Source organism: Plectrocnemia conspersa, unplaced genomic scaffold (assembly GCF_051122295.1).
Source record: "Plectrocnemia conspersa isolate PC_06_02 unplaced genomic scaffold, ASM5112229v1 ptg000003l, whole genome shotgun sequence".
In the NCBI taxonomy this organism is placed as follows: Eukaryota; Metazoa; Arthropoda; class Insecta; order Trichoptera; family Polycentropodidae; genus Plectrocnemia; species Plectrocnemia conspersa.
In genome coordinates this window covers 9,654,765-9,676,609 of record NW_028277167.1, presented here as the reverse complement: position 1 = coordinate 9,676,609, position 21,845 = coordinate 9,654,765, and positions in this window count along the sequence as shown.

Genomic DNA, 21,845 nt, shown 5'->3' with positions numbered 1-21,845 from the left:
GGTAATATATATTTTTTCCAAATTACTTTAATTTATAAATGGTATAGTTTATTTTGAACTGAAAAATATTTTAATATCAATTTAATTGCTTAAAAATATATTTTTGTAATTATTTAAGTTTTGAACCTAATATAACAGAACTTCAATCTTGTTACAAAATTATTATTATTATTTATTAAAAAATGTAAATTATAAAACAGTTTTAAAATATTGTTTATCATGATACTTTTTAATTTTAATTTTAATTTTATTAAAATTAATTTTCTAATGACACTGACATCTATTGGGATTATGTGAAACTATTTCTTAGATATGCTAAATTTTAGTTTAAGTAAAGTCTACAGATGGCATATTTTATTTATATTTTCAATTATTATTACGTAAATTATTATTAGCTTGCAACGTATGCATTAAACATTAAACAATATATGTATAAAATATTTTTAACAATGTAATCTAATCAAAAACCTTGAAATATAACGCTGCAAACAAGATTTTCGCTATAAAAAGATAATTTAATTTTAAGCCTTTACCCCAACATACATTTTCATACGATATTTACACAATTTACTGGAAATCAAAGTAACACAACAAAATAATTTATATAAAAATGCAGGGCTGTGAAGTCGAAGTTGTAGTCGGAGTCAGAGTCGTAAAAAATCGACCGACTCCGACTCCTTTTTAACCCTTTTCATCTCGATCAATATCAATTTTTTTAATTGTTCGGCATGCGCCATGTGTTTTAAGTATGTAATATGAATCAAACAAAAGTTATTATGCACTTAATCAAATATCTAATTCGTTAACACATCATCTGACTCACATCCTGTCATAAAAATTCAGAACTAGACAACATTTCCATATGTATAATTCAGGACATGTCTGACAACAAATAAAAATTTTCCTATTCAAGTTGATATAATCACAGATGTGGCGAAGGTATTTGAATGACGCTGAATTTAAGGAAAGCCTTTTGCTTTGTCATCCTCTCTCAGAACGCACAAGAGATTTTAGGGTTTAAGTGGTGTGACATTGTCAGCCAGTGAAGCGCTTTGTGAATATGTCTGGTATATATTTTATTACATGATTAATGTGTATACAATATACCAATATAAATAAATATCAGCTGTGGGCTTCTAATGGATAAATCACAGTGGTTTAGAATGACATTGAGTTAGTAGTCATCGTGAAGTTAAAGAAAGAGCCACTGAAAAGTTTATATTTCAGCACCGCTCAGATGCATGTATAAACAAAATACTTTCCAGCCTTTTTATATGTTTCCTGCGAGCAGTTTTGTTGTTTTTAAAGTATTTATTGCAACAAATTAGATCCTATGGTAAATATTTTCCTCTATTTATCGCTTCTTTATGCGGTGTGTGGGTATTTATTTATTATTGTTGCCAAGGGTGCTTTTTTTTTGAAGACAAATTTTGTTGTTTATTTGATTTGAATATTGTTTTCCGTGGGTGTTAGCTAGACCAGAGGATGGGAAGAGATACACGACAGCTTCTGAGATCTTCGATGCTCTTGAGTTGAATCACCCACCTTTTAGTTGTAGTCCATTGAAGAGCTCTTGAAGATTTTGATGCCTTGAACTCCGAAGTATATGTTTAAGTGTGAATTCCAGTAAAAGTGTCTCTGAGTAAGTCTCAGAGAAATTCTGTAGCAAAAGGTTTGAGAAGAAGTCTTCAGACGAAGTCTCTGAGAAAAGGTTTTATTTTCCGACCACCAATTAATTACAAAAGGGTGGCCAGTTTTTTCAAGCAAATTGCAGTTGGCCAATAAACAGATTACGAACAACCGCTTTAAGGGCAAACTCAAATGCATGCGTTTATATGTTAGTTTTAACCTTTCTGATTTATAGCGTGTACCTTGTGACTTAAGCCTGTAAAATGTTTCCCACGGTGGTGCCTTATGTTACTAAAGATTTTGTCTCCATTTTTTCTTAGGTGGTTAAAACGATTCATGACGTGTCAAATCAACCTTTTTTATGATTAAATAGCATAAGGTAATCCTTTTAACTGTGAATAAAATAGTGGTTCAATTGCTGAACCCGACAGTTTAATTGACTGATGGATTTATGTTTTTTTTGCTACGTTTTGAGCACAATAATGCTACGGAATTTTTTAATTGTTTTTATTAACGATTACAAATATTGTTTCAAATTTTATGCAGGCATTACTAACGGTTATATCCACATATTGTTTAATCTTATGATAAGGTTTTTAGGATGGTATTTTTGAACGTCGAAAGTCTGTGGCGATTTCTTTGTCTGGGTGTACTCATATCGCGTTTAGTTTGAATGGAATTTTTTAATTAGAATTGTGTAGGATCCTTTAAAATGTAGATACATATCCAAAGAATATGGTATTATTCGATATTGTAAGACCACTGCTGCAACCATATGCAATCACCTTTCTGTTAAATTATAGTACGTTTTTGATGAAGTTGAGAAAATAGTTAATATTAAATTTTAGAGATCATAAAAAATATTGTGTTTTATATGTTTAAAATCACTTTATTTCACCTCAGATATAAATTAGGCTAGGTGCTTATTGCGTTCGTTTATAATTATATAGATATACATATTTAGTTAAATAATTAAAATTGATAATTAAACCAATTTGTGACTGAGCTGGCTTTACATTTAACTAACCTGAAATCCTCCGTTTGTATAAAATATTTTCTTATAAACAAAACATCTTAATTTAGTACTTCAGAACAACTCGATAACGATATTTAATGTATCAGACAAAATAAAATAAATTGAGGTCAAGTATTGGAAATGGCTATTTGAATCATTGTAAAACTTTGTATCTTCAGGGTAATAAGCAAAAAATACCTGAAAGGGCTATAATCAGCTTTCAACAAGTACTTTTCCAAACCAGATGAAGTACCTCTCAAATCAATTGGATTGTAAATCAATTTGAAAAATAATACTTCGGAACAGCTTTCAATTAAGTAAAAAGAGAACCTGATTGAACTTAATTCAAAGAAGAATTTATTAATAAGTTTCGAGCAGACATCAGCAGATAATATGAGCAGCTGACAAAGCGCTTAAGTTTATGTTGCCATTTATAACTACGGAGCTTGTAAAAGCTGTATGTTATCTTTATTAAAAACAATATAAAAATATGTGACTTAAAACTAGCACACGAGTTGCATGAGAATACTTTTTAAATGTTATACACTTTATTATATTTTTTATTTTAAAAATATATAACAGGACTGTTGTGTGGCAAAATAATGTCTGTTAAAATTTGATTAAACACCGAACACAAAAAAAAACATTTTTTTAAACTACAATTTAAAACCTATCTTATCTAATTGTATACATTTGCTACATGTCAGTTTAAAATAACAGCAAATATGTTATATAAATTGCGAACTGAAATTATGGAAAATTGGCTTCGAAATTACGCAAGATAAAAAAATAATGGGTGTCACTTCTAAGAACAGAAACCATAGGATATACAATAATAATTAAAAAAGGCAACGTGAATTATTTAACTGAAATTACGTAATTGTGTAATGTATTACATAAAATGATATATTACTGATAAAATTTTAGGTGATGATGGATGATTTTTTAAATTTGATTAAAATTATTACCACGTATGAATATTAACTCTGACAAAGTTTGCAACTTTGTGCTCCTAACTTATCGCATTCATTCGTCAAAATTCAGACGAACAAGTTGTCAGCAGACATTGCAGTTATTCTAAAGTTTCCTCTTTTAAACATTTTACAGTATTAGTTAATGTGTGTTTGGCTAAGTTTTAAACAAATCGCGTCAACCAGCGAATCGCAAAGTCACGCAAATAAATTAAATTCCGAAACGTAAACTTATGTTTATTCGGAGCTTTTTTCCCCTTAATTTAAAATTATTTTAAACAAATAATTCTTAACTTCTTCGTAAAAAGCCTTTGATATTTAAATGTCTTTTTGACGTTTCATAATTAACGAACCCTTCAGCCCGCATGATGACTGCGCAAATATTCTCATTCCACTTAAAAATTTGTTAAATTTCGCAAAAAGTGATTAACCAATCTGCAAATGATTTTTTTAATGAGAAATATATATTTTTATGATTTAAAACGATACATAAAAGATTCGCTTTACCTTAGAAATGCTACAAAACAATACGATTGTTTCTGAATTTTATATTTTCATCTAGCGTGTAAATATAATGAAAATAATTAAATACAGGAGGTAAAAATATATTATATGCTTAAAATGTCATTACTTTTACATTAGTGCTGAAATATAGTAAAGCGGCTTTTACCCGATTAAAAAATACACAGCAAACTTTAAACTTAGCTGCCAAACTTTGCTTTAGGCAATTCTAGACTTCATAAATGAGCCGCAAAGCTTTTCAAAGACTTTTTTTATTACCAAAGGAGGAAAACTTTATCCATAATATTTAGGCATAATTTAAATACATCTTTAAAAATGGCTGTTTAATATAATGAGTTAACTCTAATAATATAATTTGTATGGTTTAATAAAATATAATATAGTTTTATTAAATTGATATTGAAAATGAGATAACATTAAAAATTTAAATTAATTTTATTTTAATGAGTTTCATTAACAAAAACTAAATGCTCAACATTGAAGTATTTCACCTCAAAAATCAATAATTAACTTGTGAAAACTAACGATTGACTGCCATTTCAACTTCACCACTTGATAGTGGCATCTACATTTTCATATGTACATATGCGGTAATTTATATATACTAAAATAAACTGTTACCAACTTTAACGAAAAAACTATGTTGATATTGGCGTCACGACAAGTCGCTAAGAGACAAAACGTTAACCGACATAATGTTAACGGCTAACATTAATGTGTCATAATGCTCCCCGGCCAAATGTAAACATGTATATACAATATGTTTTTTATAATAATATAAAATAGTATATTTACATGGTAGATGTATTGTTTAACTTCAAAACAAGTGTAATTTTTTGAAACAAATTTAGAATTTATATTTAATAAGTGTATTTCACAAAAAAATTATAATAAAAATATTTAAAAATGAAAGTATCAAATTTTTTAATTTTAATAAAACAATAATAAGTAAGATTAAAAATCTATAATATATAAATATTACATAAGCACATAAAAGACATAATTTTAAAACAGTTGGCTTAATTTCTATATTAGTAAATTTTAATTAATAATTTCTTAAGTAGCTAGTAAATTCTAATATTTAATTTTTAAAATAGTTGCTTCATATTCTAATAGTTAATTTATTATTTCCATAATTTTTTATAAATAAAATAATAAATAACATCCATTTTTGTAAATATAAAATTGTCTTCGATGTTTATATATTTTATGTGCTTATGATATATTATTATCGATTTTCAATCCTTTTATTTTATTTATTACTGATTTGTTTTTTACTAATAAAACTAAAATACAACATTTATTAAATATAAAGCAATAAATTTGTTGCAAAAATATTCACTCACTTAGAAATTAAACAATGCATCTACCTTGTAAATATACTATGTTATAATATTATGGAATACATATCCATTTATTATTAGAATACATATTCATTTATTATAATAGAATACAAAAATAATTTATTCTTTAACAAATAATATTTATTTATATATGGATGTTAATATTGTATCGTGTTACCATATTATCAGGGAGCGTTATGTCGCGTTAATGTTAAGTCGTTATCATTATGTCGACTAATGTTATGTCTGTTAGCGTTGTGTCGCTTAACCGTTGATAATAAACATTTATTTTATTTTTTCACTAAAATAAATATAGACAGGACTTTCAACAAAACCTGAGAAATCCTTTACACTTTTCTGGGATGAATAAAGGATAATTTTGGAGCACTACATTCCGAGAAAATACTATTACGATATATACGTATCTACTTAAGGATCATTTTAACTGTTGTTACGATCTAAGATCTGTACTTTTAATGTATTGTATATCCGCCGCTTCAGTGATTAATTTTAACCAAAGAGATAATACATAGAAAGATGCACAAGTACAACGAAGAGGTGCAGCAGGTGGTGCACAAATTTCTACATACACGGTTATTTTTTAATGCACCTTTTAAGCACTGAAAAATCCCAATAGACTATGTTCTTTAGTACCATTTTTGTTTAATAAATTACAAAAAAATACATATTTCATGTATTTATTCGACTCAAATATTTATATGTTTTTTTTGTAACCTTAATATTTAAAATAAAAACGTCTTTTCATAATAAAACTTTGTATTGTTATATCTGTTTTTTAGAATTTTATTATTTTTTATAGAAAAGCTACAATTATACTATACACATTTAATAAGTCAATATGCGGATTTAAGGGGTCGGGAAATTCCTAACATGAAAAATTAAGTCATCCGTACGCGTTTCGGGTCTGCGGCAAAGTATAAAACGCGACAACCCATTTAATAGCAGGATTACGGAGACTCCAGTCAAATACGTAGGGACTTCAATATCGGAACAAAGAAAATTCAAATGGAGGGTCTTTCCTGTAGGTGTGGCCTTTGTTCATTCTCGCAGTTGAAATTTAAAATTAATCCTCTTCGTACTATCTTATTTCTTATACGAAGTACGAGATGAGAGTGTGAGCTTAAAAGGCGCCGTCCTTGGATGTACAAACAGTTTAACGGTTAAAAGTAACGGTTCACGTGCTTTTGTCATACAAAAAATCCTTATCGTATGACAAAAATACGTGAACGAATTTGGGATATGCTAGGTTCTTAAATTTTATTATCAATCATATTCATACGCATTTCGACTACGCAAACCTTATATCAGGTTACCATAAAGACCTAATTATTTTCGGTTGTTAAGTTGAAGGTTGAAGCTCTTTAGTCATTAGTGATTTTATCAGCGCCATTTGTTCAGACACATGTATTCAATATACTAGGTGTTTCTAAAGTCATCACATATTATGTTCACAATTAAAATAAATGTATTAAAAAATTGTTTTTATATGATAAAAACATTTTTAAGCGAAAGTTTTGTATGCTTATTTTAATTATTCTTCTCTTTTAGATTAACATCAGTGACGATGAATGTGTAAGTATATAAAAATAGTATATTAGTATTTTTTGTAAGGGTTTTAATCATCTGTACAGTTTGTTATAATTTAAAGCAAACAAAAACACATCTCGAAAGTAAACCCACACAAATTATTTCACGCGTTATGAGACTTAATCACCCTTGGGTACCACAAAAACTACGTTTTGTTTGGAAAGGACGCGCGTATAATATTATTTATCACTGAAGTGATAATCTAAAACATTTCTAATTGAAGGCGGGGGAAAAATTGTGTGTGTGTCTAAGAAGCAATGCCATTGGCTTGCAAACAACTTCATCAATGAATAGCCAGAGTTGTTTTGAACAAAAATTATAAAGATGTGACACTTTGCCATATAGGGAGCGACGCAGAAGATGCCACAGCAGCAAAGACGAGCCAAGAGTTGCTTTACCGAAATCACAGCCGACAACAATACAACTCGACACGCCAGCAAAGATTCTGACTTTCACTGCTTGATAGTAGCATCTACATTTTTATTAATATATGATAATTTATAGACTTATAAAATAAACTTTGACTAGTTTTTTTTGGTGCAAAGTTAATTTAGTTTTAGCCTTAAAACCAGAAATTTTAATGTTACCTTTTGTTTTATTATCCTTTGTTAACAACATAAAATATGTATTTGATCACTTTAAAAATAATAAAAATACTCAAAAGCAAAATAAAAATATTAATATTTTTAGCAATATTTTCATGTTTAATATATTTATAAAACACCATTATAACGTAGAATATGAAATTTTACTCTCTTTATTTCTACTGATATATTTTAAGATAACTGCTATAAATATTATTATTATAGCGCACGCTTTAAAATGAAATATTATATGCTCAATATTCTACTTTATAAATAAAATCGCTTTGTATGAACGGTGTATAATAATACATATAAACAAAGGAAATATATTTAATTATAATTAATAAAAATAAAAATAGAGTGGGTACGATGATTTTCGAGCCATCGCTAATGTATTCTTTTGTTGTCGACTAATAAAAAATAAACATTCAAATATAAAACAAGATCGCTTACATCAACATGACAACCGTTTTAAATAATTATTATTTATTTATAGAATTTTGCTATGCGACAATAGTTTTCATTAATTCGTTATGTGCGTTGTTCTATTTGACTGAATATAAATATTCGAATTGCAAATTAATCAGGTATGTTATAACTATAAAAATGCAATATATACATAATGTGTGTAAGGATTATAAGAATACATTGATTAAACTAGATAAACAATCACACAGCAGTCTTCGTAATGAAATCTTCAAACTTTGAATTCCCGTCGACGGGCTCCGAGACCGAAAAGTGAGTTTTTCCTTTTATAATACATAAAAATGATCATTGCTTCCGATTTAATGCACATACACGTTAGATTTGACTGAACCAGGTACGTTTTAAACGTGAGATTTGAAATTAAAGATTGAGGTTAATGTCGACCAAACCGTATAAATGCTAATAAAACGTATTTTTATCTATTGATAATTGGGGATACTATATTTTACGACGATCGCGTGACAATCATTGTGATGCAATGGGTTATTTAGCTAAAGGAGTTTGGTTACAGCAAAATAAATTAAAACCATTACAGCAGCAAAAAAATTCACTTAAATCGTTCCGTTCCGAGTGACGACTCGCAATATACATATGTATGTATGTATAGTTTGAAGGATGTTATCTAATAGACGACATTTTACATTGATTATTAGTATGTGATTTCATACCTCGAATAATCGATAGCAAAAATATCTAAGAGTGGGTTATTTTTAATTCCGATGTGGCAAAATATGTATACGTGGCAAAATATGTAAAAACCATACATACAAAATATGTATGGTTTTTAATAAATTTTTGTTCTGTGCCATCATTCCTCTTTCGGAATAGCCAAATTTAAGATATTCAGTTACATCAAACATATATAGTATGTTCCTTATAAAAAGATAATACTTGCTGACAGTGACTTCAACATGAGAAGATTCACTCTTTGCTTATATTTATACCAATTCTATATTGTAGCCATATTGGTCATCAAATTGTTTAATCATTGCTTCTGAAAAATAATTAAAAACAATAAGACCTTATCAATAGTTTAACATTCAACACATTATTACTTCTTATATAATCTATTAATGAAATTTAAACGACAACTGCAGAACAAAATTAACAGAAGTTACCGTAGAGAAACACGTAGATTGGCATTATTTCTTAAACTGTTGATCTAATAAGATCTTTCATTGCTTCTGAAAATTAACTGTAAACGATACTATATAGTGGGTAAAATGTACCTTTTTGTTTACGCTAATATGAGATTTTTCATTTTTACTACCATTGTAATATGTTTAATTAACTTTGGTATGTATATCTTTAATTCAGGGCTGTGGAGTCGTTAAAAAAAAACACGACTCCGACTCCGACTCCGATTCCGATATTTACCAACAACACGACTCCACTCCGACTCCGACTCCGACTTCGACTCCGACTCAAAAAAGTTTAATTTTATCAGGTATTTTTGGTGTTTTTCTACACGTTTAATATTCATACGCTATACACATTCATTATTACGCAATTAAAAATTCATAAATTTCATCATTTAAAAAATGCTCGGAGTCGCTCATTTTTCACGACTCCGACTCCGACTCCAACTCCGGCCAAAACACCACGACTCCACGACTCCAACTCCGACTCCGACTCCGACTCCACAGCCCTGCTTTAATTGCCAAATCACTACTGTCTGCCTTTTAATATTTGATCCTAGAAAGTCAATAGTAATTTTGTTAGAATAACCGTGATATATTATTCATATAGCCAAACACTTACTGGCACACTCATAATTTATAGTTTTAATTATATTGTCCATAATTTCAATACTCCATCATTTTGAATCATCTTCAATTAACACTTTGTAAAAAAAATGCTGTGATTATTACATATTTCACTGTTTATTTAATTGTACCGAACTGCGCGCAGCGAGTGCTTGATAGATGACAGAAGAATAGTCACATATAATATTCTATATTGTTATGAAGTTTATCTCTGATCCATTATCGATATCAATTTAATAATTCATTAGTCTTTGTGATTTTTTCTTACATTTGAAAAAATGTTTACTTTTTTTTATAAATAACGATAATTTCACTATTCCTGTGGTGTTTATTAACAATAATTGTATCAATAATGCAATTTAGTAACCGGGTTTCGATATTTTCAACTATATATCAACAATCTGAATTAAACTATATTATGTTTTTTGAGTTTCAACTCGGCCATAATACGATAATAGCAATTAAAAACATCTGTAATGCAATAGGTATGGATGCCATTGAATTGCAAAAGTGTCAAATGTTGTTCCGAAAATTTCAGTCTGGGAACTTTGACTTTGAATATCTACGAAAGAGGAGGTAGTCCTTAGGGGTTGTTAGTGATATTTAGGCTGCCATCAAAGCAGGTGTCCGAGATTAATAATACAGAAGGTAGCACAAAAGCTAAACGTGTCGCTTACATACTGATGTACACAGACATATTCAAAGTTAGGAAAGGTGATAATTTGCAGAATATGGGTATCTCATAAATTATCTAATGAAAATCTCGCGAAGCAAATCTCAATATGCCAATAATTATTAATTGAAAAATAGAAAGATTTATTTTTGAGTTGAACTGTTACTGAATATAAGTAGTGAATAAATTACTTTCCAACCCCGTGAATAGGATTGCAGCCCAATATTATAATATTATGCATTTAGTGAAAAATACCTTTCCTTATATATTAAAGCAGAGTAATTTTACACCAATACTCCATGTGTCCAAGAAGACTATATACATTTTTTTAATGGGAATTCCTTTCTCACCCGCCGTTTTCTTCTGACATTGCTCCAAACGTTCATTTATTTAGATCACTGCAACAGTTTTTAGGTGAATATTTTTTTTATATAAAAAGAATTTATTGCTTTTAAAAATAAATTATTTTTCAGATCAGATATAAAAAAATGATATAGAGAATACTTTTTAGAAAAGTAGAGAATAAATAATTTATAAAAAGTATTACACGTTTTAATTTTTAACTCATTTAACCCGCACCTAAAAAATGCATAGATTTATGGAGCAACCTGATATGGTTATTCAAGACAAGTTAATTAAAATACTATAAATATATCATATACTTGATACACATATATATTTTGTGTAATTATTTAATTATAAGTCTTATATATTTATGGATTTTTCAGGAGTAGATTAGTTAATACATTTATATCGCATATGACATGGCATAAAAATGCAATGTTTTTTAAAGAACTATTCAAAAAAGTAAGCCAATACATTTTACCTTTATTGTTATTTTAATGAAGCGATTTTTACACCTGAATAAACGTAGTGATTGTTCTGATTTTCTTGCTATTTTAATAGCTTTTTATAATACAATTTCTATTAAAACATTACTAAGCATATTTCTTATTATCATTATGCTATGCATATAGAAAAAAGGGACAACAGAGCGTGACCATTTATTTCTTGATACGAAAACTATTAATTGCGATCCGTATTATGTTGTATTGAATACACTTTTCTGAAATTTAGCTTTCAAATGAATGCGAAGAAAAAAGTTTATCATACAACAGAAAAAAATATCTTTTGTGTACCAGCATATAATAATTATAAACATTTTATAAACCAGACGTATAAAACATATTATTTTACAATAAATAAAAAATATAAATTTAAAATTATATTTTTATCTAGTCATTTATTATAAACAGAAAATTAAAATAATATTCTGAAAAAATACAACAATCGATCGTTCTAATTGGTAATATTTTTACGTTGCATTGCTCATTACATGTAAATTTTAAATTGATATTGTGACAATATTAGGTTAAATTTTTTTAACAAAAAAAAGCATTTTAATATTAAAATAAAATGATTGAAAATCTGTATTATTTTAATAGATACATGTTAATTAATTAACCCGCAAACATTACCAATGTGTTTTTTTAAAGGATTTCACCCACAAAATTTACATTTTGAAAACAACACAATAATTAACACATCTGAATAACGAGGTGTATGTTTGTATATACAACTGATTATCTGTTTTTATAATGGATTAACTTTATTCGACTCGTACATATTTTCGTTTTTGTTTTTACAAAATAAATGTAATAAATAACTTACTCGAACAATTTTGGTGATTTGTATTTCTAGAAACATTAAAATTCAATCAGAAACAAACGGCTAATATTTGAAACAGCCAGATGTAATTTTCGTTAATAAATAATAGACTACATTCCTGCAGCTATTAACTGATGCATGTAACAGATTTTTTCTTTGCTTTTGAGTTTCTGTTGGAGCCGGTAAAAAATCAGCCTTTCTAGCAGTTCTAGATGAAAACCCTTCGAGATCAATCCGATTAAGTGTGTTCGCGAACACAAGACGAAAACTGACGTTCACAGGAATCCAAGAAGTCGGCCTCCACAAATAATGGAACGGTCTTAAATACGCGTAAAAATGCACTATTCAAATCGAGTTTTTATAAACACTTTGCTCATCCCAATACTCAACATGATGTATTTTTGAAAGGTATGCTACCTTTTCATATAGGGAACTGAAATATCAGTGCATTGCCAACTGTTGTCATTGCAGGCGTTCCACAAAATCGGTCTTAAAAAACGTTATTTACTATGATCCGCTGAGATAGCCTATCCCTGAAAAATAAAAAATGCTTATCTTCGCAGTTGACGTTTCTGTCTTTGATATTGGTAAGACAAAATCTTTTCTGAGTCTGACCAGGGAAAAGAGCGTCAGAAACATAATAAGATTTTTTAATATAAATAAAATTTTAATTAATTAATTTAATTAGAATCCATTTAGTTTTTTATTTAATTTTATGCAATTAATTTGTTGTTCGTTATTTAACTAAATAGGTTAAATTCAACGACATTAGTATAGTATTTAATGATCATTAAATAATTAAACTTAATATATTAATTTAATAATAGTTAAAATTAAATATTATTAAAATATAAATATTTTATTAAAAATTTAATTACATTAAATTTGATAAATAATTTTATAATTTAATTATTTTATATTAATACTACAATCTTACGTAATATGACTTAGAAATTTTTATTAATTAAATTTATTTGTAGTATTTAATGATCATTAAATAATTAAATTTAATATATTAATTTTATAATAGTTAAAATTAAATTTTAATATAAATAAAATTTTTATTAATTAATTTAATTAGAATCAATTTAGTTTTTTATTTAATTTTATGCAATTAATTTGTTGTTTCTGAGTTTTGTTTTTCAGATTAATGCTGTATCTCAGTATCTCGCATTAATCAATAAAACCAATAAACTCAATTGGAGGGAATAAATTAGCAGGTCCAACGGTCTAAAAGCTGTCAGTCAAATTTATAGTAAATCAAAATTACCAGTTTCAGCAAGTGTATATAAAAAAGTTTAAAGCGTCTAAGACAAAAAAATTGGTTTATATGTTAAAATAGAACTAATTGCCTTTTTCGCATATGAAGTTATTAGAATAGACGTAATAACTGATGAACTTTAACCAAGAGAACTTGCAGAAGCCACCGCTTCTCTCTTCGCATCCATTAGTCCAGTTCAATGTATAACTAATGTTTTTTTACGTATAACTAACATACACAAATTGTACGTGACTATCTCAATTGTTTGTATAAAAATATCAAATTAAACGTTATCTTAAAAAAAACACCCTGACACGAAGGTTAGGATAGTACGTTGAAGTTAATTTATTTTAATTAATATAAAAATTGTAATATCAATTGTAAAGCTTAAAATAAATTCATGAAAAATTTAGGTCGAGCTTTACGAAAAAACAGAAAATGTCGCTGGACATTTTTATTTTAGATGTGGTTTATTTATAGACGAATGACAAATGTTTGGAACGAATTTTACAGGACACGAATTTTTTTCTCTCGTCCGATGAAATATCTGTTAATTGAAATAATATAATATTATTAACATTCCTTAGTCTTCAATTGAGATTTTTCAAATAATTTTTTAGCGATCCATTCTATTTTTCAATAAGACTAATTCATTTTTAATGCTTTCTACTATCAATCATGGACTGCTACTAAATGCTATGTTCAAGGTAACCCAAAATAAAAACTTCGTTAGCGTTAAAAATGATTACGTGAGAGCCATTTAGCAAATCGGCTTATTCGCTTACATTACAGCTACTACCTTTAATGTATTTTACGTGTTAACAAATATACCATATTCACGAAATCATTCAGATGTCAAATAATCCGGAAAATAATTTTGCCGAACAACCTGTATTACACTGACACAGTATTCCTTAATCTCTAATGCCATATCCAATCGTGAATGTGCCTAAAATCGATTAAACATCATCTAAATTTGCACCGGGCTTTAATATTCATTCAGAATTGATTAGGGGCCTTGTTGTATGTCGTCTGTTTAGTTCACAGTACAAATCATTGTTTAAGTACTCGTGCGAATAATATTACAAGTATACAATTAACTCGATTTAATAAATTAGGCAATTATAAATTCTAATGACACTTTAACTGAATCTTTAAATACGTCTGAAAATTAAATTTATCAATTCCAAAATTAAAAGTACTATTCAATTCATTAAGAATTAAAACCACGTTTTGTATAATTCACAGAAATTTGTTCAATAAAGTGTATTTTTTCGCTATAGATTTTTAATTAACAAATATACTTTCATGTTCATGAATATTAGTGATTATGCATTTTTTATTATATTAGCTCAATAGAGTTCCTCGCTTATGAATAATAGATTAAGCCGTCGACGTTATTGCGAAAATTAGTTTTGTTCTATCTATAGAAATATATGTAGTATATGAAGTGAGCGATGTAAAATATTTATATGAAAACCGAGTTACAATATTAATACGTTGAATTGTTGAAAATGCTTTTGCAAATAATCAAAGAATTATGTACATTTCGTGTAAAACAACCTTTTCACATTCGGGTTTTAGCTTTAGTTGTAAATAGGTGATTTCTGTTTATTTTATTTTTGAGAAAAGACCCAGACGCTTAATAATAGAGTTGGAACAGAAAGTAATAAAATCCTGTAAATGTTTTATTTTGCGACTTTTAACTGAGGAGTACCTATTTTTCAATATAGTAATTATGAATTTTAAGAGCTTGTGTTTTTTTATTTGAGCGTTATATAAATCTCGCGTTTTCTCTATTTTTCGACACGCAGTTTTTAGAGAGCAATTAAATTAAAACTGTATTTGATAATAATTATACAAACTAACAAACCATCGATTGTTGAACACTATTTTTTTACTTTTGATGAGTACTTTAGTGATAAAAAATGTCTTATTTCTGATTTACTATTTTGTTTATGACATCACGATAAAAACAGAGGCAGTTTTACAGATCTAAGCTAAATTCGAAATCCCCACAACAAGCAACAAGTTTAAATACAACGTTACTTGTAGCGTCTCTTATTTCTTGATAATTAAGAAATTAATTTCAATCCCGAGAAATTTTGTTATATGGAATAATATATGTAATATGTTTTAATAATGTTTTTTACTTATAACTAACACACACAAATTGTACATGACAATCTCAATTGTTTGCACAGTCTTTATTTTTTTTAATAGGTAGCTTTGATTTTATTATAAGATTTAAATTGCTGCAGCTTCTTAAGCCTAAGATTATCGAATATTATTTTCTTATTTAGTGTATTCGTTTTTCTTTTCTGCGCATATTTCGATAGTCTTTTCGTGTACTATGTATGCAATGAATATGTCTTTTTGTACAGCAAGTTTTTTTTGGTCGTTATTTCAGCACATTCTTTATCGAACCAATCCGATCTCTGCGGATATATCTTTCCGACTGCTTTTTTCGCTATTTGATTTAATGCATTTTGACACTGTATATTTATTGTAGTCTCTGGCTTATAATTTGAATTTCTAGCATAGGAATATATTTTCTATATTTATTACATTACTAATTTATATAAAATTCTCATATGAAATATTATAATAATATTGGATAAAATATTTAACGTATGTTAATACGGGCACTTTTCATAACATGACATTTTTCCTCGCATTTTACAATAATGACAATGTATGATTTATATCAATAATGACAACAATGTTTGTTCCATTTAGCCGGTGAATAAAATACTGCCAATGAACTTGCGTTTTTAATTTTATGTAGACTGGCAAATATTTAAGGAAGTTGAAACAAAGTGCTTGCTAATCGTAATTCATAGTCAGTAATAAAACATAAATTATTTTCCGAGTGTAAATCGGAAATTCTTTGCTCTTTTCTCACTACCTGCTCTGAATACAGCTGTAAATTAGCCAGATTTTAATAAATTTACATTTTAAAAATTGCAAATGTAAAAATATTTGTATTATTTAATTTTGAACGAATAAAAAAATATAATAATTCTCAAGAAACCTTCAAATTTTTCGATAAATAAAAATCAGCACTGCATTTTTTTTTAATAAATCTTGAAAATTAATAGTTGAATAAAAATGCTTGTTGATTTCAGTGTTTTTAATAGCGTACGTTTGATAAAAACTCATTTTGATTTTATATATTATTGAAAATTTTATCATTTATACCAGTACTCAGCAAACTATAATTAATATCATTAAATCAAGAGCTCTAAATTTGCGAATTCTTGAAATTCAATAATAAGTTCATAGAGAATGTCTTATATGTATTAAAAAAATACATTTAATAGACTTCAATAAAAACATATATTAATATATGTATAAATATAAATATTTAAAAAAATGAAAATTTTTAGTATTAAATTATATATTTACATACATATTAGGGTTTCTAATAATTCGTAGTTTTCATTAATTGGAGTATTGAATAAAAAATATATTCGTATTTTTTTCAGAGTCTACCAATATTAATTTATTTAACAAATTGATGCAAAAATAAATTAATTTTAATTTATTTTATTATTTTAGAATTATGTAAAATATGTAAAATACAATTCAGTGACAATTACTAACCAGTGAAAAAGAAAATGCTTGATTTATTATACTATATTTTTTAATCAGGGATGTCATTACAGTTTTTTAAAATTAGCAGAATTAGGATCAGAAAATTGATTCAATAATTTAAATAACACATAATTGTATCTTATTTATATAATAGCTAAAAATGTTTGAAATTAATTAATCAGCGTTTATAATGTGCGAATTTGCATATAAATTAAATAACTAAAAATACATTAATCGCGATTGAATTATTGAACAAATTAAAAATATGAGCTTTGCGTCTTGAAAGAACAAAATTGCGACGCATACTAGATTTGAGATCAACGTTAAGGTATGCCTTTCCAACATTTTGTTTCTTTCATCAAATCAAATTTGGGAATTTCGGTCATAGTGGACACCACCGATAAGCATTCTATTCACAAATGTTTTTCGAAGGCGTAAAATTATATTTTTAAAAATATTTTTTTTCAAATTTCATTTTAAATACTAATATCGAATATTTATATAGTTGAAAATCGGGCGAATAATTCTAATAATCAAAAATTCATATGTTTGACTGAGAACCCTAATATATCTTTACTTTTGGTCTACCACTGAATTTTGGGGAAAAAAAAGGTGTGTCGTCTATGATTTAAAAGGCAATTTATTATTAAATATAGCGCGTAATTTTAAAAACAAATCTATCTCTTACATTATTTTCTAGTAAAATTGTAAATTTGGTTATGAAGGTTTATTTTCGTCAGATATAAATATCCACTGATTGTGCTATACAATATAAGTATATTATATATGTTGTAGGAACCCAGTTCGAATATCACTGGTGTAGATAATTGATTTTTGCACCCAAATGAAGTTCAATTATAAGACGCTTTTAGAATGTAAATTTTTAATGGTCAAGTTTCGATGAGATCAAAAATTAAACTTTGCAAGACGAGATTGCCTGGAAAAAAGTTTATAACGAACCGCATGTCTAAGTTATATTATTAAAAGGTAAAATAAGCAGATAGATTTGAAATAAAATGTATGGACGTACTTTTAAAATGTATTTTCGGTCCCTCTTTGTTCCATAGGCGATAATTAAAATATATACAATTAAGCATTGTACTATAAAATATTAAAGCGCTAACGCACATTTTAAATTGTTCCATTATCAAGCCAGAAACGTAAAATTTTCCACGAAGTGTTTGCCATTAGGTATAAAGCCATAATCAAATCGACTGTGCATTAAAATGTATACGAATGTTTCTTCCTTGTGTAATAATATTTGTTTTTATTCAACTACGCGGTGTTTCGATAACGGTCTCGCACAAACGTTATACAAATCCTTTACATAGTAGATACATTCATAAAGTTTTATTTTTTCGGCTATATAGGGTTGGTCGTACGAATCCCTCGCATTTTGTTCATCGGGCCTTAACAATACAATGCTTTGCGAAACGTGTATAACAACACGACACGACTCTCAACGTTTTTATATTATTTTTTCATATATTTATTTTTCTTGTTGCACAAAGCAGCTTTTTATACAAATCAGTATTGAATGTTTTTGTATTCAAAGCAAAATTACATTTTTATTTACAACGCAACGCTTTAAACGATATGGCATACTCATAAAATGGCAATTAAAATGTAAACTGCAGTATAACTAAGCTTTTTCATTGAATTTGTTTGATTAAAGCTTACACGAGAGTATGCAATACTTTATAATTTCATATTCTCGTTTAGCAATTGCAGTTTTCAGCTATAGAACAGGGAATGATTTAAAATACATATTGTCAAGCGCAAAAACTAAAAATATAGACACCTAATTATATACATTATATAAATTTTACAATATTAACAGAGCAATAGAACTCGGAAGTTTCAAGTGGCTAACATAGGAGCGTCGTTGAACGACATTATAGCCAAGAGGAACATGAAACTTTGAGTTCGCAAGGATCAAAGGGAACAATGCATCAAAGCCGCTAAAGTAATAAAAAAAATCACTTACTTTCTAGATATTAAACTGACACACAAATCGGATAGTTCAATAGGACACACATTCCTAGGGTAAAAATCCCATCACCACAATTGCTAGCAGCATTGGTTTACGAAAGAGCAGAAAAGCTCTCAGACCTTGAAAATGTGATTTAAAAGCTCTTTAATGCTACTGATTGTAACAAAAAAAATGAAACTTAAAATCAGAATAATTACATTCAAAGTATAAATATATGGTTTTTTGTCCTATTTAGTGATAAATACTAAATTTCGAATGCTTCTGAGTTATCTATGAAATATCTTGTGCAAACAGCGATAAATCGTGCATTATTCAAAGCAAGGGATGGATATCTTAAAGACCATCTAAATATAAAAATTCAGAATTGATCAAACATGCCTACAAAATAAACATTATTAACGGGACTAAATGGGAAGCTGTTGAGATTAAAATCTTAAGCAAAGGATATCTTGAGTCGGATAAAAACCAGTTAACTTAAAAATTCTGCATTCTATAATTATTAAATTAAACAAGAAAAATGGTTCAAAATAATAATTTTAATTCATATGTGGCTATTTAACTGTTTCCGTTTCTGAGTTGGTTAAAACCAGTAATAACCACAAGCACGCGAATCATTATTAACATATTTTTAATAAAAATAATAGTATCATTAATAACAATTTGCCGATATCGATGAACTTTCACATGATCAGGCAGTTTAGCTACGATGATGTAAGATCGCGATAAAATTTTCCCTTCTATCCTTAAATAATTTGGACATTTATTTTTATCATAAATAATATTAGAACATTAAAAAACTCAGTTTATATTACATATTTTTACTAGAATTAATATTTTATTTTTAAATTAATTTCAGTACTTTTTATCTACTTTAAGATTTTACTTAAAATTAATATTAAAGGCAAATTATTGATGCAATTATTAATGAAGCAAAAAATATTTATTCCTATTTTAATGATTTTTTTCTAGAGATATAACATTTTATTACAGCTTCGTACTTTTTTAATTTCATTGCTAAAAAATATTGGAGGCGTTGTTGCATAATATTTTGATGGCCTTTTTTTAACAATTTTTTTCGTTTACAATGTGTTAAATCTATCAAAATAAATGGTATGTAGTTGGAAGGAGCAAAGTGTGTTGAATAAGGTGGATGAGTTAAAACTCTCCAGCCATTCTTGATTTTATCGAGAATCAATTTCGCAGCATTGTCGTGTTGTATAACTATTCGATTTATGTTGGCAAGTGCAGGCCTATTTTTTTTACTTCCTTATGCAAACGATGCAGATGTTCGCAATAAAGGCTATTTGTTATTGTTTATCAAGGCATAAGAGTTTCATAATGCACAATCCCTATACAATCTTACTATAGATACAAAGTATTTTTTTATATTGAGCCTGATCTTCGAAGTAGGTTATGCTACTTGTCCTTTGGATAACGACTGTTTTTTACGATTTTTATTCATTATATTGGGTTATCAAATAATCGAGAAAAGGTAACTTAGTTTTAAAATTCAGATGCTTTTGAGCGCCGACTTTAGTTTTAGTTTCTCAGCCAACTGATGGATAATTTGAGTTGGATTTGTTTCCATTTCTGCAGCTAAGACATTATCGTCCATCTTGCTGATCTCCCACAATAAAATCTATAATGTACCGTTCGAAAATGATCAAAAGAAGGCAACAAACTTTAAAATTTAAAAGTACAAAATCATTATGAATGTATAACTGTACAAAACATGTGTTTTGTATTTACCTTTAAAATCTTGTTTACAGTTATATAATTAGCGATTCAGAAAAATTAGTAAAATAACTTGTTTCAATTAATAATTAAATGTAATGCATAAACTTATATAAAAAGGAGCTGAAGTCTCTATAGAGCGTTCTAAAGGGGGAAAAGCGCAATGCTCTTAGTTAGTACATTATTATATAAGCGAATTGTGAAAAGTTACAACAGTCAAAAAGTATAAATTCTAGAGCTACTTATTGCAATATGAGATTATTTTCCGAATTTTGCACGTAAATTCTTATTTGTTTCTTTTAATATTAAACATGTTATACAAACCACTTATTGTTTGAGAATATGTAAAAGGAAAGTTTGGTGAAAAAAATATTGTTTGGAACACCGTGTAACTTTTGCCCTCCAAGGTCGCAAGACTCCACTACTCCTGATTTTTATTTATGGGGATATTGTTAACAAGGGTTATACAAATCCAAGATACGCAATAATACCGAGCTAAATTTAAGCGTCGGTATGGAAGCTATACCCAGGCCACATTAACAATGGTTATAACGACGTTTTGCTTAAAACCAGGGCTTATACTAATGTAAAGAACAACGTTAAAATAATATTTTAACGTAACTTATTTTAATGCTTAAAGTTTAATCCGATTCTTAAAATAAAAATACGACGAGAAATAAATTTAAAAAAATAATGATATAATCGAATACCGTGATAAAAAAAACATTACTATTGTGTCTCTAAAAGGTGTAATAATTCGTAAAGATAAACATCTATTTATCTATAGATACTTATAAGTTCATAGTTCAAATGAAACGAACATAAAGCCAAGAACACTACAATTGAAAGTGTTTGCTTTCTTAGCTGTTAAAATATTAATATTCAGCAAAGTTCAGGCATTCTGTCTTTAAATATATGTTATATACATATGTATACATAATTAATTAGCATATTATTTATAATTATATTATCAATGGTTTCAAAAATTTTAATTT